Below are 14,583 nucleotides of genomic sequence, written 5' to 3'. Positions count from 1 at the left end.
CGAGAAAAGACAACTAAATTCGCTTGCTAGCACTATGGATGAACTCCCGTTTCGTTAAAAAGTGTTTGCCGCTAGCTCGTACCATCGACCTAAGAGGAGCTATGAAACAGACGAAACGAGCCATTGTCATGAAAGATAGGATCAATTCGATGGTATTTTTTCGACGGAAATTCATCTACCAGACGATTTTCCGGTTACTCTGTTTCGTCGCTGCAACGTTATAGAAGGTAATAGTAAGATTTAAAAAATGAGATTGCTTTTCTTTCTTTCTTAACTAATTCATTAATAGTAAATAATTATTATACCTGAGATGAATGATATCTATAAGTAAGAAAGAAAATTTATTATACAAAGGATCATTCGTTACGTAAGTATAATATGAAATATGAATAGTATAAGTAAAATTTATTCGAGAAACTTTGACAAATGCGACGAAACGTGAATTTCCTTTTTCAGGAGTTTTCAAGGTATCATCGTCCAGGGGAAAATTTAAATTCTCGAACAAGTAATTCGAGGTAGAATAGGACCCACGATACCTCTATATTTCACAAGAGCTAGCCACACGAGTTGTTTCTTCGGTCACTTATATTGTTACGTTTCTACCAAGGGCAAAGGCGAAGGGACTCGAAAGTAAGGGAAAGATTTCGAAAGAAACTTTGGACGAAATAAATAGCTTCTACGTTTTCTTTATCTCTTAAGTTGGTAAGAAACATTAACCCTACGTAGACATATTGTGTTAACTGTGAACCACGAACAATAGTATTTTATTATCATCATTAAGATATGATTCGACGAAGATTAAAAGCGCTGTAGTTTTCTTGAAATTACATCGGTTTAAAATTAATTATTAATTAAGTATTTCAAGTCGTTATTAAAGGATTTACGACTGATGGATCTATACATTAAGAGAAAAAAAGAAAGAAAAATACGTATGTACGTTTTCATCAGCATAAAATCACGTTCATCGAAAAATTTAATTAATCGAGAGTCAATTTCCCGTTCGATCCAGAGTTGTCCGATTCTCTCTGTGTGCTTATTGTAAAGCGTCTCTTTAATCGAAGAGAGTGTTTTACTGGAAATATTAAAAGCATGCAACATTTAAATATCTTGATGTTCTCATTATGTTGAATAAAGAAAAGAAAGAAGAGAAAAATAGAGAATGCCAGTACAACGAAAATTAAATAAAGTTTAAAAGAATTTCGTGTTCCTGAAAAAAATATGGAAGCAATTCGTCAAGAAAATGTTACCGCGTAACCCATTCTTTCTTTTTATCGTACGAATGTGCATACTTGACAATTAAAAAAGAAAAAAGTAAACGGGAAAAAAAAGAGAGAAAAAAGAAACTAGAAAAGTAGAAAGTAGATAGAATTGAATTTTTTATCGAGAAAATTGGAAACGCACAAATTACATGTAGAAAGAGAATTTAATTCTCGAGATACATATAACGTGTACATATAACGTGTAGGTAAATTACTAATTGTCAGACGAAAGACGCATACCTAACCAACCTATCCGAGGTTAGATTCCTCATAAAGGGTTGGCTAGAGCTTATTAAGGGTGTAGGAAGCCTGTGCAGGCGTAACCTTAACGTCTAAAAGTCGTTAGAAAACCGAGATTGGAGACAGAATATTGTAACAAAATGTTAGATCGTGTATCGCGTAAATTGTTAGCTTATTCGTTTCGGCAGGACGAAAATCGTTAAGGCTACTTACCGTTACCTATAATTTTGTGTTAATTATAACAAACATCTTGTAACTATGTTATTTTCATGCCAATTAAATGAACAAACGATACGCGAAGAAATATTTTTCGAAATTATGAAGGAAATAATACATAGGGCGATGATAAAAATGTATAATTCGGTATATAGCGTAAAGCGAGAAGTTTAACCGATGTATCTATGAAATTTATTCTATCTTTCGTAACATAAAATCAACATTTGTAATTCTTTATATCCTATAGAAAACTAGAATGAATTTTCTTAGATGGAATGAGATAAATTTCATCTTCAAATTTATAACTCATTTTCTCTTGAAAATTTGTAGCATAACTTACGATAAATAACAATTCTTGATAATGATCGATGAAAATGATAAAGTTTTCAATATATAAACAGGTAGAAATATTATATCATATATATAGGTACGCATATTCGACGATAGCTAATATACATAGCTAGATATTAATAGTACCGACGTTTCGTATCGAAGTTTCGCTCGTTAGAAATCAAACCGTACGTTAAGGTGATGAGTACGACGTACTAATTTATCACGTTGAGTGCAGCTGCACGGGACATGCACCGTTCAAGAGGTAATAAGTCGTGTCCTCGACATGACACCTTATTGTGGGTCACTGAATTCATTTGTTTTAGGATGAATATTTAAAAAATTTAAACGTATTTGATTACAATGAAGAAATATCGAGCTTATTCTTATGATTATATTATGATTAGAAAAACAAAAAGAAACTGATTAGATTCGTATGTGATTTTGAATATATGTATATCAATTAACATAATATTTCGTAAATACCTCTTAATCTTATTGTCGTCAATTTTTATTGTATCTACAATTTTATCTATTACCTTGTAATAAGTCTAGACCTATACTGCAAATCTATATTATTTATGCAAAACATATAACACACAATGAGTAAAATGAATAAAAGAAAGATATGTATATTATGCGTCCTGTTATTTTTTATCGTATTTGAATTCAACACCAAAAGATGAACCACGATTAATTGTAGACGACTAAGATGGAAAAGGAAAGAATGGGTGTATTGTTCCTTAAAGGGTACAATCTACTTTCATTAAACGCTTCTTGCATTGAATACCGAGCGTCGAATAAAGTCGATGAAACGGTTCGAACGATTGGTTGGTCGGACGGGGGATGATTTTAGGGTCAAGTACGAGATCGAAAGACAAAAAGGAGAGAAAAATGACAGAGAAGAATAGAAAGAGAGAGAGAGAGAAATAGAGAGAGAGGGTGAGAAGAGAAAGAGAAAAAGAAAGATACAGAAAGAGAGAGAGAAAGAGAGAAAAAGAAAGAGAGAAAGAGAAAAAAGATAGAGATTGTTCCAATTTCAGAACCCTTTATCTGCTTTTTCGCTCTTTATCGGACAAATCCTACGGCCTGTCTGGACAATCCTCTTACGGAAGAAGAATGATTCGCTATGCGAGTGTACATACGCTTGACATTCACCGCTCGCTTTTAGCTCCATTAAAAGGTTCCAAGGTATATCGGGAGAGAGAGAGAGAGAGAGAGAGAGAGAGAGAGAGAGAGAGAGAGAGAGAGAGAGAGAGAGAGAGAGAGAGAGAGAGAGAGAGAGAGAGAGAGAGAGAGAGAGAGAGAGAGGAAGAAAAAGAGAGGAAAAGGAGAAAGAGAGAATGAAAGAGAAAGAAAGTAAATGAGTGAGAAAGAATGAAAGGAAGATGAGTGAAAGGAATCGATCGTATGTCACGCAGTCATGCAGTATCTCCTATTTATGCTAAATGAATCAAAGGATATGCGAGTGTATTGTCTTCGAAGTTTGCAGACGACATTACGCCTTTTAAAAGCGTCTATGAAAATCGATCGAATTGTTTTTCTATTCCTCGTATATATTCCAACTGTTGTGTCAAAAATTCATGATTAATTCGTAAGTAAAAGAATTAATTCTTGAAGAAATAAATAAACGATTAATTTGTGAGTTTACGATTAATCGAATGGTACGTTTATTTGGATTATGTCAGATTAGGAAACTTTTTTTAAGGGTATCACTTTATGAATGATTTGTTAATTTAATAATCTCGTGAGTATCTCTGTTCGATCGATCAAAAATTAATCCTTATTCATCTGTCCATAATCGCAAGATAGAAAACATATTTTGTTGCGATAACGAAAGGATGATAATTATTATCGAGAATTATGACACCAACTCTTTTTTAATATATTTTTAAACCGTTAAAACTCATTAAAATTGCACATTATCGATTTGTATCTCACGCCTCAAATTTACGGACTCGTGGAAGTTGACATGAAATTCTTCGTAAATTATATTAACTAAACTTGTTATCCTGATTGCAATAAAATTAATAGGTGGACTTATTTGAATTATTTATTTTCTTAAAGGTCATCGAAAATTTACGATACAAAATATCATAGAGTAACGTGAGAGCTGAAATGCATAATAATATCAATTATGAAAAATCAGTAATAAAAACAGTTACAACATTGATTAACTAATCCAAATAATAACTAATCCAGAATATTATACATGCGATTGGCGTAGAACGTTTGATATATTTTCATTTCACCTTCGCTCACTAAATATAATTCATTTCATCTGTCATCCACCCATTTTTTTCATTCATTCTTTTTCATTCTTTTCATTTTTTTTCATTCATTCTTTCCCCCTATTAAATTCAAGGAATGATGAATAATTAAGATTGGATAATTAAATATATAATAATAATTTATTTCTCGCAAAAAGAAAAAAGAAAAAAAGATAAAAAAGAAGAAAGAAAAATAATTGGAACATACTATCAGGAGAATGCATTTCGACGTCAAGGAGCAATTAGAGAAGCTAAGTGACAAAACGTTCATTAATTAAGACGAGTTAAAATGTCGTAAAGCTATGAAATTTCTCTAAGAAAAACTCGTTAATTAACTTACCACCAACTTTCTTATGTACAGTTTCTTTTTAATTTTTCAAGAACTCTATGAAAATATGTTAAGTTTAAGAAGAAGCATCAAGTTGTAATTTTAATTTGATAATTGTCAAAGAGTTAATTGCAAAGACATATACATAGTTATTCTGAAAAGACATATTTTAAATGAATTTTTATTTTTGATTTCGTTCTTAAAAACGTTCTCTCAATGCGAACAGTACTCATTTAAAAATTGTGTTAATCGACCTTAATTTTTCTCGTTGTGATCACGAAAGCTCCACCGAGCGCCCAACTACTGCTTTCGCCATCGCGTTTATGAACAATCGCTTTGTTACCGATTGTAACTAACGATGCCGCTCCAATTCACCCACATCTCACATCCATTCCATCTTGTTCATGCTTGCGAAGCGACGAATTCTACCGTAGAACGAAAAGCAGTTAACGACTTTTATTTCTAACTAACCCGTTATATCTGAAGAACTTTCTTAAAATATTACAAAGATAACGATTTCTTACAGTAAATGATTTTGACATTATTTTAAAAATATGTTCATTCGTAAAAAGTGAAAAATTTCTAATTTAAACAAAGAAATGATCGAAAAATTAACGTTTACCAAATAATTGTTGTTTGCAATAACGGATAGCATCATATTAAATTCAATTAACAAATTTTGTTACGATAATTTGTTCTGTGTAAAAATCTTTTTTCTTGTCATTTACCTCTATCAATTAATTTTTTTGTCGAAGTCACGCTATCGGCTATATTTTCTTTGAGATAAAAAGGACAAAAAAGCATGCGTGGCTAATTGTTCGCGAGAAGAAAAGAGAAAACGAGAGGCATCAGTCGACCCTTCGTCGACCCTTCGTCTAAATGCCACCGATAAGCGCCTGAGGACTTCGGCTTAGCGATCGAAGAAAGAGGAGATCAAGAGATAAACGAAAGATCGCCAAGCAAGCTCTCTCTCTCTCTCTCTCTCTCTCTCTCTCTCTCTCTCTATCTCTCTCTATCTCTTTCTCTTTCTTTTTCTCTTTCTCTCTCGTTCTCACAGCTCGATCAATAATCCTCCATATTCTGTTTATGCGCCTTTCATCTTTCTTATCTATCTTGTTTTTCTTTTATTAAAATTTCGCAATTTTCTCGAGAAATATCAACCTAATTCGCTGACATAGTTTCCTCTTAAATTACAAATCAATACATTCATATTTGTTTATTCGGCAATAAGCTCTCGATAAAGGATAAACAAGTATATACTTAAAAAAATGACGAAAAGACACAATAAATGCGATATAATCTTTATCCAAGGTACATAGATGAGAGAGAGAGAGCGAGAGAGAGAGAGAGAGAGAGAGAGAGAGAGACAGAGAGAAAGAGGGAGGGAGAGAGAGAGAGAGGAGAGAAGAAAGGTGGATTGTATCAGAGGAGATGGCACTTTGTATCAATGCTGAAAACCACGTACTCATTAGCCCAAAGTATCGACTGGTAGTAAAGTGGCAATGGTAGTAGAATGTTGACATGAATATATGTATTACGTTAATTAAGGTCAGACAGAAATAGAAGGCATGTTGCAATCTTTTCCTGTTGTTTCCTATCGTTCGCACTTTCTGTGAACAGCTAATTCCAATTATGATCAATTAGACTCTTCACAATTTAAAATGGATTCGTTTCATTGGCTTTTCACAGGTCTGCTAATTAATAATCATCTGTTCTTCTGAATTTTTCGTAAGAATAATTTCAAGAAATAACTTCAATTCGTACTATTTACATATCTCATTAAATTATATTCTCGTTTTCGGATGATATATTATAAAGATATATAAGAGAACGTTATATAAATAAATTTTCTAATAAAAATATAAATATAAATGAAAGAATTTTTCTTTCCTTTTTTTTTCTTTTGTTCTTCTCTTTATTTCCTTCTTTGTCTCTATCTCACGAACTCATCGTTAAGGGATTCTTTTCCAGAGAGAGTTAAAAGGCGGTCAAACTTTCGATCCTCGAGTTGGAATTTAAGCCCTCTTCTCTTTTTCTAACACTACCACCACTTTCTCAACTTCATACTTGTCTCTCACTCTGTCTTTCTCTCTCTTTATCTTCCTGTCTTTTACACTTTTCTTGTATCGAAGAAAAGTAGTACAATAAAATGTCTCCCGACAGACGATACTCCCTCAATCCTTGTTTTCTTCCACTTTCAAGATCTTAGAAAATTTCTCGTAGGTTCTATCGAAAACATACGGTGAGAAAAAGGATTGCCGTTCAGGGATTCATTTTTGGTGAAAAGCTTTGATTTAAAGTAGAGTATTCTCGAGTAGTTTGTTATCATAACGATGCTAAAATAAAACAATGAATATTATCTTTTACGCCGACGAAGAAATCAGTGAAGTGAGATAAAAATAAGAAAAAAAAACTAATTATCTTTTCTTAGAACGTTTAGCAAAAAGAAAAGAACAGAAAAAATAAAGCATCAAATATTTAATTCATCTTCGTACAAATTCGACGACATAAGAAGCAAGGAGTGAATACGTTGTAGACTGTAAAGTTTTCGTTCGACGATAGTAGTTGAAACGATGATCAATAGGTCAAATTATTATTCGTGTCACATCGCACATTGACAAGTTCAATAACGTTAGTATGTGAAACAGAGAGAAAAGAAACTTTTCCGGAGGAAAGCGTGCTTGGTTTTAATTCGATAGATCTATTGAAACCATCATCCACGAGAAAGATAGATGTAACTAGAGAACAATAAAATACAATTATACATAGACAAAGATCTCTTTAATTATAAGTTGATAGCGATCAAACAATGAGAAATTGTTTTCGTTATTTTTGGGTAAATACAATTATCTTTTAATGAAATGATTACCCGATATTTCTTATCATTTTAAATTAAATTAGACCAAATTATTTTTCTTGATGAACTTTCACTCCAGATTAAACGTCACTCCAATTTTTAACGTTTTTAAACGTTTCTTTGAAATAAAGTATAGTGATTTTAGCCTGAAATATGTAGGTCGATGGAATAATAATTCCTTTCGTACAATCAAGAGATCGGAATTCCTTAATATCATGGTTCCACTAACGATAAAGAACGCGATGCAAACGAGAGAAATTATTTGAATTACATTATTAAAACAAGAAGATAAAATTAAGAGTGAGAGAGTTAAGCTTCTATATCTCAAATGTTTCTCGTCTTATTTTTTTACTCTTTTCTCTGAAGAATAAAAGGTTCTACGACAAAGATAAAAAGGAGAGAGAGAGAGAGAAAGAGAGAGAGAGAGACAAAGAGAACTTCATAAAGTTTCGATAAGTTGCAATCGATTATAAAGGTCACTCAGCTCTCAACGTACTGCTTTCCAGCACATCAAACCAATCATCATGTTACGATACTGGTGACATTCCAGAAATGATAAGAGTTCTTCTTACTTCCTCTCTTTTCATTCCTCTCTCTCTTTCCGTTTCCATTCTTGTGTTCGAAATGCAAAATATATATGGGTAACGTCATGTCTCGCGTTTGCCCTTTTCCTTTTCAAAATATTACTCTTTTATCTCAATCGACCAACGTTTCCATATATATATATATATATATATATATATATATATATATATATATATATATATATATACGTAAATAAAAATGAAACAAGATTAAGTGAAGCAACAATTTCAAGATACAAATTAAACTACTACAAACTATAGAAATTATTACGATCGGAACTCGAAAGTATCGCAAATTGATCAGAGTAATTATCGTCTCGTTTTTATATCCATTTAAAAAACAGAAGTCTTTTCAATATCATAGATAAGAGATTCTAAAAATTTATAAAAACAAAGTTAGTACTAAAAATTAATAAAGTACTAACAATTTATGAAGAAGCATTTCGTTTGAAAAAATAAACCATTGTGGAAGCAATTAGCGATCACTATATTCGAGTTTCCTTATTAAACAAAAGAATTGTTATGGGACTTAAACAATCACACGTTTATACTTTTCTAATCTATAAACTTGGAAAAATTGAAAAAGGTTGGCACGTTCTTGAGTTTATTGACCTAACACGGTGAGAAAAACTTTTAAGAAGACGAAGAGGGAGAAAGATCGTCCTACCTTATTCACTAGCTTAGTATCGAAAGACCCTTCTAGTCTGAAATCTTTTGAAAGGGAAGGGTAGAGAAAGGGAGGAAGAGAAGGCGATAGGAAGTAGCTTGAGAAAATGAATGGTCTCTCGAAAACGCAAACACGTTCGCTCGCATGAGTTCACTCACATGAATATATGCGTATGTGTTCTCTCGTGCGCATTTGTAGACGAGAAACTTTGCCGACTCGACCGAGGAAATCCAGCAATAAGAGTCCCTAATAAAAACGATTCCGAAGCCGTTCGATTTTATTGGATGGATAATGAAAGAACTTGGATTTTCGAAAGGCCAAAAAACTCAAATAAACAATGATTACACGTACTCGTATTGCTACTGGACTGTTAGGACTTGTTAGAAAAATATATAGGTATGATTGTGATATTAATAAAAAAAGAAAGAAAAAAGAAGGACAAACATTTTACGAGTTACGTTCTATATTCGCCGAAAAGAGACGAGTGTCTTTAGAAAAAAAAAAGAAAAAAATTACGGCATTTTTGTTTTCGTTTTAATGAAAGAAGTATTAGATGAAAAATAGTAAAATAAGTAGACGTACGATGATGATAAGTACCTACTCATTTGTAATCTGGCGTAAAAGAATCTTTACGTTTCTTCCTATTTCATGCCTCGCTTGCGCAGAAACTGTATGAAAGTGAGAAATTTACTAAGCTACAACAAGAAAAGATGGCGAAGCTAACACATCGACGATATTTTGCGCGTGACAGGATAATCCAAAGGAGCTAAAAGGATCGAAAATTTTCTTCGCCGGAAATGCAAGAAGGAGGAAGTTTCTCGACATTTAGTTCCTCTTCATCCCATGTTCAGTTTTCTTCTGTTTCTTCTTTTTTTTTTACTTCTCTCTTCCGCTACATTTAATTTTGTTTTTAACACTTCATTTCAATGAAATAAAAGATAATCAATACGGAAGGAAGATTTAAAAAAAAATGACGCAATCCAGACGAAACGATACTCGGCACCATTGCGTCTTGATCGTTCTCCTAACGCGCAAGAAATAGACGTACGTCGCCAGAAGGAATTTTCGCAATTTTCCTATCCACTTGATGCTCGACACGATTGGATTAGAATTGAGAAAATTGGAGCCATCAATCGAACTTCTCGTTTTTCATCGTACCTAAGATCTCCATTCCTTCCAAATATTTCGTAAGATCTTTAAAATTGTTTCATCAAACTATTGATATTTAATAATACTCCAATCTACATATATAGATATCTACACTTAAAAAAGAAAATAAAAATAATATTGAAAAATAAAAAAGTTGACTCCATTAAATTTGAAATTAAACATTATCTAGTGCAATCTTATATGATCTTTCACGTATCCGGAATTCACATCAAGATAATAACACATAATTAAATCATTGCATTAAAATAATTTTTGTAGTCTTCATACACTACAAAATTAGACGAAAAAGAAAAAAAAAGGAAATCTTGTTCTCTCATTATCAAGATTAGAAAATACATGTCGAATAAAATACATCGTAGTTATGATTTTATTTGAGAAACTCGTTTATCGTTGTTACGTAACGTTTCGCGAGAGGCTGATATTTCTATAGAAGGAATTTTGAGTTGGAATTGGAAAGTACGAGAGGTTCGCGAGATATCCGACTCGTCGAATAGATTGAAAGTTCGGTAGTGGTCCGGCCCCGTACCGTTTCATTAAGCCTACGTGACGAAGAGCCCTCGTGCGAATAAAGCAGTGTAAAAGTGCGACGCGATACGTCGGAAAAGTAGGTCACCCGTTAGATGTATACGTACATACGTACGTAGGTAGACTTTAACTCAACTCTTGTTATATGCTTATATGTATGTATGTGTAAATGTATGAATGTACATATATACGTTCCGCGTTTCGATTTGTTTGACTTCATTTCTTTTTTTTTCGTTATTCTCTATGTCAAGGTCAAACGTGCGAATTCACGCGAGCAAAAAACTGTACGATCAAGATTTTCTCTACTGTAAAATTGTTTGATGAATATTAATTAAAAAAAAAGAAAAATAAAGCGAGCCGATTGAAGTTCACCCCATTAATTTTTGTGAACCTACCTACGAAATTAATCGAAAATGTTACACTCGATTTCTTTCGACAAAGACTATATCTATTTTTTTCCTTAGTATCAAAATTCGTTAAGTTTTCTGAAGGAATATTAGCAGGAAAGTTCGGTTTTTAAATGGATTCTCAATCGATAATGAGAATCATTATTACTAAGATATACATTTTTTGAGATTTGAGTACTTGAATATTTTCCTTGGAGGATTGTCTTGAAACATGATTAGTCGAAAATAATATTCAAGTTTTATCTATCTTAATTATCAAGCAAGATCGTCTGAAAACTTTGAAAGATTTTAAGAATTCATTCAGAAATTTGTACTGAGTAATTTGCGAAAACTTATCGAATTAAAACGCATTGCAATTATTTGAAAAAGTTTTCGTATAAAGACAATGATCATTATAATAATAACCGATAAAACTTTGACTTGTAATATGTTCGTAAATAACTCGGCAAGAATCTCTGCATATTAACAGCTATTCCTTTGTAATTAGTACTACAACATAAAAGTTTAAAATTAATTCTGCCTGTATACATGTGTATAGGTTGAAATTTTAAACAGTATTATATTATATTTTGATGAAATATAAAATCGAAGGAAAATCATTCGTATGCAATTCGGAGATATTTGTTAATTATAAGAAACATTCACCGCATTTTAATTATTATCAAGATACGTGAGAGTCAGCATATGTGTGATTATCACGGATTTCATGTATGCGACTTTGATAATTCGAAAGATAAATTTCGTCGAGACGTGAGTATAAATTTTTCGAATTTGAATTAAAAGTTTTCATTCCTAGTTAGAAAAGTTATTTGGCCAGTGGCAACGTACTACTACCATCACAGTTTTCGTCTCGAAGACAATTTATTGCGTTAACCCCTCTATACGATTTTTTTCCCTCCCTTCAGAGACTCTATACTCTCTACTTCAACCCCTAATAAAAAAAGAAGAAGAAAAAAAATAACTACGAAGGGTGAAAATAAAGGCCAAGAGATTTGGAAGGAGTTTTTGGCAAATGGTACTGCCAATCGTAATGGTCTTCGAAAGTTGTTATCGGTGAAATACAAGGAAGTAACAGAATACAATTTCTAAATGTTCCTACGATATAATTTACAAATTCAATTATATATAGTGAACGAATCACATAAAATCCACTGAAAAATTCAATCATCAATTCTGTAAAAAAGAGAAAAAAAGAAACGGAATCAATTTAATACGAGTTATAAGATTTTATTTTTGTCGAATATAATATAATGAAATTTTGTTCGGAATAAACAAGATTATTCAGAAAAAAATCCGCATCGGTAATTTTCAATTTTAATTCGTAATAATTGCAATATGTAAAACATTTCTTTTTGAGTCCAACATTTATATAATACGTTCCTACACAATATGATTGTAAAACAAATTAGTACAATAAGGGAGGAACATAATAACAAAGTTAAAATATCGAGATTATTTGTTCGCTTCATGATCAATATTCGTAGTCAGTACGTTGAAAAAATTAAATAGAAAATCTATTGTAACGTATTACAATAGAAAAAAGTTTAATAAAATAATAATGCATAACTGAGCGAGTAATCTTTTTTAACGATAAAACAAAATGAGACTTCGTCTCTTAATAAGATTAATATAAAAAATGTTTATTTTTGTTCATTTTATTTTTGGGAAAGAGCTCCCTATTGATATTTAATAATAAACATTATATATATATATTTATTAATAAAATGTCTAAAGAAAAATGTTCTAAACTAATAAGCACAACAAGTTAATAATTTTTATTTAAAAATAATTTTCCGAAAGCATGTGTGTGTTAAAATCTCTTACTTTCCCTGGGAATTAAAATCTTTTCGACGATTGAAAAGTTCTTTAAAAAATTCACATATTTAAAATCCCGGTTCAATCATAAACTGTCGAGTGAATTCTTTTTCATTAAATTCAAAACCGAGTATGAAACAAAAATTCTCTTTGTCGGTAATATAACGACACGAGAGAATAGGTTCCTTTGATAAAAACTTCAAAGTAAGATTTTTAAATGACCGTTTACAAGCGTTGAATAAGAGGGGATTTCTCGACCTACCATTATCAAGGCATTGCATGTTAAGAACAAAAATTTCATACTTTTTTATCTTATCGTAGGCGTCAACTTATTTTCCAGTGTAATGTTTAAATAGAAAGAGGAAGATGAATCGCGATTAGTTCCGAAATTACTTGTTGAAAACTTTTTATTATTTTTCTTTTGTTTTTATTTATTGCTCTGAAAATTTCCTTTCATTCTGTTTAGTATACATTTCTATTTAATTTATCTCATTTTCTAATTTCAAAACAATCACGTTATATAATTCAACTTGTGTAAGTAAACCAATTAAATTTTGATCTAATCAAATTATATGTCATACATTTAATATCCTAATCTTATAAGAAGAAAGATGAGAAACTAAAGAAAAATATGTATTATATATATGTTTCGAGAAATTTTAATCACATTAGTAATGTTCCGAATAACGATATATAAATAGATAAATGAATGAACGATTTTTCCTAACATAAGGTATGTTTTATCACCTGTATTATCATTGCTACGTTATTCTCACGACAATGATCCCCAGATCAAAGCACCCACACTGTATATTCTCACCGTTACCAGTCTGTTTACGACGGTCGAAGGTTCGCTTTACAAGAGCTTCAAAACGTCAAAGGATAGAAAGCCCACGCGTGCTACACGTTATTTCATGGTTATACGTACTTATGGCTAAGACTTCTTTAAATCCACCAACGGCACCTGCTTATGACATAAGTATGAACCATAATAGTCAACTTGGAAAATTATTTGATATGACGTAAGCATGAAAAGTATACGACTTTTTACGTTTTCAAAGAAAATAAATAATAAAAAATCGTCCACAATACTGTTAACAATTTGAATATATATTTCAATTATACGAATGTTATACTTAAATATCCATTAAATTTGATCGATCAAAAATTTTCGAAAGTGATTTTATGATCACGATATAATGTATGAGATAGATTCGATAGCATTTGAATTTATTTTATTCGTAAGATCACAAAGAACGCTGCAAAGTTAGTTGTCCTGGATTGCAAAGGGTTAATGGAGTTCTACCCACGACTATATGGCCATTAAAAATAGTGTCGTAAGTAGAACTCCATTAACATGTATGCTCTGTCGAGTAAAGACTTTAGAACATCAATTAATATCTACACGTAATGTATCTACACGTGTCTTCTTCATAGACGAGCTTATGTAACTCTAATTAGTAATTATATATCTGAAAATAGATTATATAACTACTTATAAACGATCAAAAAGGATATAAATAATGTAATAGGATTGGTTGAAAACTAACAAAAGTGATGAATGAATATAAATGTCTTATCTCAATGTCAATCGAGATTTCGAATTCTTCAAAGGAAATTATTTTTAAAATTAGTTTCTGTTTTCTTACAAATCTCACATAATTCTATGTACAAGCACGGAGAATGATTAAAATAAATAACAAGAAAGAAAGAAAGAAACCAAATCACTAGGCTGACAATCAAATCGCGCTCGTTCAAGCACCGTAGGTCTATTCATTTTCTCTTATCACGCATCCACTTCATTAAGCGTGTGTTCATTTCTCCGTAGATACATAAAACTCGAAAGATCGTCGAATCGTACAAGCGATACTCGTATTAAAATCATTATCGATTCGTATTATAACTAGTTCGATCG

The 14,583-nt window shown here is 31.5% G+C and overlaps 1 protein-coding gene across 6 annotated transcripts in view; it reads right to left on the bottom strand.

The window, feature by feature from the left end:
• LOC127065732 (uncharacterized) overlaps nt 1–14,583 on the bottom strand; it is a 92,686-nt gene that overhangs the window by 43,861 nt on the left and 34,242 nt on the right. The window lies entirely within an intron of this gene.

The sequence above is a fragment of the Vespula vulgaris genome, chromosome 8, assembly GCF_905475345.1.
Source record: "Vespula vulgaris chromosome 8, iyVesVulg1.1, whole genome shotgun sequence".
NCBI lineage: Eukaryota > Metazoa > Arthropoda > Insecta > Hymenoptera > Vespidae > Vespula > Vespula vulgaris.
Note: the sequence above shows the minus strand (reverse complement) of the source record. Positions and strands in the feature narration are given on the sequence as shown.